The following is a 4243-nucleotide window of genomic DNA, read 5'->3' on the forward strand; positions in this document are numbered from 1 at the left end:
TGCCCCCCCAATTGCCCCATCACCAATTATTACCCCCCCAGTCCCCCAATTGCCCCCTACAGACCCCCCAAATTGCCCCCCATCCCAAATAATTACCCCACCAGCACCCCCAATCGCCCCCACCCCAATAATTACCCCAACCAGTCCTCCAATTTCCCCCATCCCCACTAATTACCCCCTCCAGCCCCCCTCATTAACCCCCACCCCCAATTGCCCCCCCAGAACCCCCTTCCCAACCAGGACCCCCCCCCAGCAGTACCCCCCCCTGTCCCAAAAAGACCCTTTTCCCCGGGCCCCTTCCCCGCGTCTCCATCCTGCACCAGTCCCGAGACCCCCAAGTACCGGGGCTGGTGGAGTTGGGGGGAGGGGCGTCGGTCTTGGGGGTGCTCGGTGCTCCCCTGTGTCCCCCCCGCGGGGGGGGGGCTCAGCACTGCACCCCGTAGCGCTCGAAGTGGCCCAGGATGACGCCGAGCTCCAGGCGCACGGTGCCGGCGGCCCCGGTGCGCAGCCGAATGCGGTCGCCGTAACCGGGGTCGGGGGTAAGCGGTTGGGGGCCCCCCCCCCCCCAGCCAAAATTGGCTCAGGCGCTCCCGCCAGGTCCCCTGGGGCCGCCAGGTGACGCAGGTCAGCGCGTGGCACCCCGGGGTGCTGGGGATCTGGCAGGAGCTGAAGCCCATCAGCTCGCTATGCCCCAGGGAGCCCTGGTGCCACACCTCGAGGTGCAGCTTGGGTCAGCCTGGGGGGGGCGACAAAAGGGAGGGGACAGGTTGGGGACACTTTGGGGACACCTTGGCGGCTATTTGGGGACACTTTGCAGACACCTTGGGGGCACCTTGGGGACACTCTGGGGACGCACCTTGCAGGCCCTTGGTGGCGTAGTGGATGTCGATGTTGTCACCCGTTATGACCCTGTGCCCCCCTCACTGGCGTGCAGCCCCCACTTGCAGAAGAGGCGGCACTGCAAGTATATATAATCCTCTATACCTAGAGGATTGGTTATCTACTTTGATCAATCAAATTTGATGTATGTGATGCTGCTGGGGATGATTAGTATACATTGTGTGGAACAATGAGTTGGGTGAAATATTCTAGATATGGGAGTCCAATAATTGCTAAAAACTTGTTTATAAATCTTGCAGAGAATATTGTGAAAGCATTCTCTTCTGGTTCAATTGGCCTTGGCCAAATCTGAAAACAAGACACGGATTAATGATACTCAAAAGAAGATGAGGGATTGTGATATATGGAGTGGTAATTCGTGTGGAGAAAATGGTTGATATTAATAAAGAAGGGGGAGATTTGGGAGTGTGGCCATGGGGCTTGGAAAGCCCTGTGGTTGAGATAAAATTAGACCCTTAACGAGGAGGCCATCAGGAATGTAAAAGAGTTTAGAGGGAACCAAGAAGGGTGATTCAGGAGACTCCATGCAGGCTCGGGTTTCTTGTTCTCCAGCCAGTAAGGCATGGAAGCTCCTGGGTGTTTGCTGTTGTTGTTACATTCAAAGTTGTTTGAGCAATGAAAAGTTGTTTTGAAAAGAACTGCTGTGGAGAGAAGGGGATAAGAGGGGAGCCTGCCCTCAAGAAAGAAGAAGAAAAAAAGGCAACACGATGAAGTTACATCAATAAAGAAGCAGGAAAAAGAAGTGAAGAGGAACAGGCTGGCAGAATGGAGACCAGGACGGGAACAGGCATTTTGATTGCCTCATGAAGATAGGTTCGGCCAAACTCAGCAAACTGCTCAGAGAAGCTCGTACTGGAAACAGGCGCGCCAGAGCTGGAGAGAAGCTCGAGCTGAGAGAAGCGGAGCCAGCACACAACTGCCCCTCGCTGCTAAGCAGCTGCGCATTATGGGGAATCATACGTCCTTAGGAACAAAGACTGTCCTGGTCACCTCACAGCTTATTCTCCTTATTAACAATCGGACAGTTTATGATCCTGAAACATGGGACCAAACTGAGGTCAAGGTGTGGGACTCTGCAACTAGAAACGACAAGGTTGCAGTGGGATTGCTCGGCACCTGGCGAGCAGTCTCTGAGGCCTTAAAGAGCCCTGTGGGACCACAGTCAGAAACGTGTGGTTTGCCAGACTGTGAGGGAGCTGCGGGCTCCTTTACTGCTCCTTCTGCCACGCCATCGGCCCCTCTGCTGCTACAGCCATCGAAGGCTTTTGCTGTTACGCCCATGGTGACCTGGATGTGCCTTTTGGCCCAGGCCCTATGGCCTTGAGAAGGAGCTGGATATGCTTGTCTTCGATTTGGGAAGAACGGGATCCATAGGGCCTGAGGACCGAGTTGCTTGACAACATAAAGCAAGACATATTGTTCAAAAGGAATGGAAAACGGAGACTTGTTAGTAATCAGGAAAAGGAGTGGAAAATGGAGACAGTTGAGTCGTGGAACTTGGAGGATTGTTTGTTACCTTTCCTGATTGTACGTATGTATAGGCATACTTGGGTTTAGTATGTAAAGCAATGTTCTGTATATTTAGAATGTTTGATGTTCGTGTGTGCGTGCTGGTGGAGCGTAGACTCCCCGCACACCCAGCGCTGTTTACTTGCCTTTTATACCTTTTATAGCTTTTATACCTTTTAGAAATATTTGTTTTATAAATATTACAAAGTTCAGATTGAGTTGAGACCTCATGTATAACAAGGGGAAGAGCAGAGCTAAGAGCAGAGCTGAGCGCCTCCAGCCCCCATTTCTCGCCCCCACCCCACACAAAACAGCACCGGGGGGGGGGTGGTCCCAGAAAAGCTAGGGGCTGCTGGGGGGAGTCGAGGTGCTCTAGGGCAGGCGCAGAGGGAGCAGAGCAGCCCCTGAACCCCTCAGGGGGCCGATCCGGACCCTGTCCCGGTTACCCCAGAGCCAAACCAGCAGCCAAGCCCTCAGGCCCACCCCAGTGCTGGTGGAGACCCCAAAAACGAGGGGTCCAGACCCCTCCTGTCTCACAGGAGACCCCACACAAGACCTCAAAGACATCCCCTTTTGGGGACAATTCCACCTCTCTTGGCAAAACTTCCCACTTTTTGTAAACAACTCCCACTTTTTGGGAATGACTCCCCTTATTTAGGTAACAATGCCACCTTTTTGGGGAAAATTCCCCCGTTTTTGGGGAACAACTCCCCCCTTTTGGTAATAATTCCCCGTTTTTTGGCAACAATTGCTCCCTTTGTGGGAAAAACTCCCCCCTTTGGAGAAAAAATCTCAATTTTGGAGAAAAACTCCCCCTTTTTGGGGAAAAAATTTCCCCAAAAAGGGGGAATTGTTCCTAAAAGTATGTTGTTGTTACCCAGAAAGAGGGAGTTTTTCCCCCAAACAGGGGAATTTTCCCAAAAAAGGGGGAAATTTCCCCAAACAAGGGAATATTTTCCCCAAATGGGGAGTTGTTTCCCAAAAAGGGGAATTGGTCCCAAATAATAAATTAAATGTTAAGTTACAAAAGTTCACAGGCCATGAGATTAGAAATAAATCCCTTCTCGAGCTAAAAGATCTCTTTTTTTTTTTTTTTTCAGGAGCGGCCTCCCTGAATCTAAATAATCCTCTCACAGGCAGAACAGAGTGTGTCCGTTCTAACTCTTTATCAGATGTGGAAAAAGAGATCGAGATGACCAGTGCCTAAAAAAAAGAGGCACTCTCTTTTTAAGGCAGACTGATCAGCACAACACATTTTATCTGTTCTTAAGCACAAGCAACTCTAAGATAAATGGGTTCAAGGATCTTCAATGTGAAGAGTGAATATCCAGCGTATACCGGGAACACCTGACTTGGACCATGGACGCCTCACGCAGATTTCGGAGGAATTCGGACAACTCAGAAATCATCTTTTACAGGAAGAGACCAGAGAATTTGACTCAGTGTAAAACTGGCACAGGCAGAAATCTCCCCAGTTACAGATGCTCAAGCGCATTAGTTAAAAAGAGATTAGAGTGTGACTAGAGAGAAGTCTCAAACTCTTGTTATATACTTAAATTTCTCTCCAAGGATGGAACAACCACTATCACCGTGCATGACTGGCTGTAGAGGGAGAGAGCAAGTGAAAGACTTAGAAAAGCACCTTCCCTTCATAGTCCTCCCACTCCCAAAATGGTTCTCAAGGAAAACTACTGACAGACTAAAGTTAACTGCTTTGAAAGGGCTGTGTGGGTGGACCCGTTGTCTTCAAGTTCAAGCTTTTTCCTGCAGAAACTGCCAACAATTATGCCAAATACAACAATGGTTTTGCAAGATGGATAAACGTCTTCCAGAC

The sequence above is a fragment of the Anas platyrhynchos genome, chromosome 37, assembly GCF_047663525.1.
Source record: "Anas platyrhynchos isolate ZD024472 breed Pekin duck chromosome 37, IASCAAS_PekinDuck_T2T, whole genome shotgun sequence".
Taxonomy (NCBI): Eukaryota; Metazoa; Chordata; class Aves; order Anseriformes; family Anatidae; genus Anas; species Anas platyrhynchos.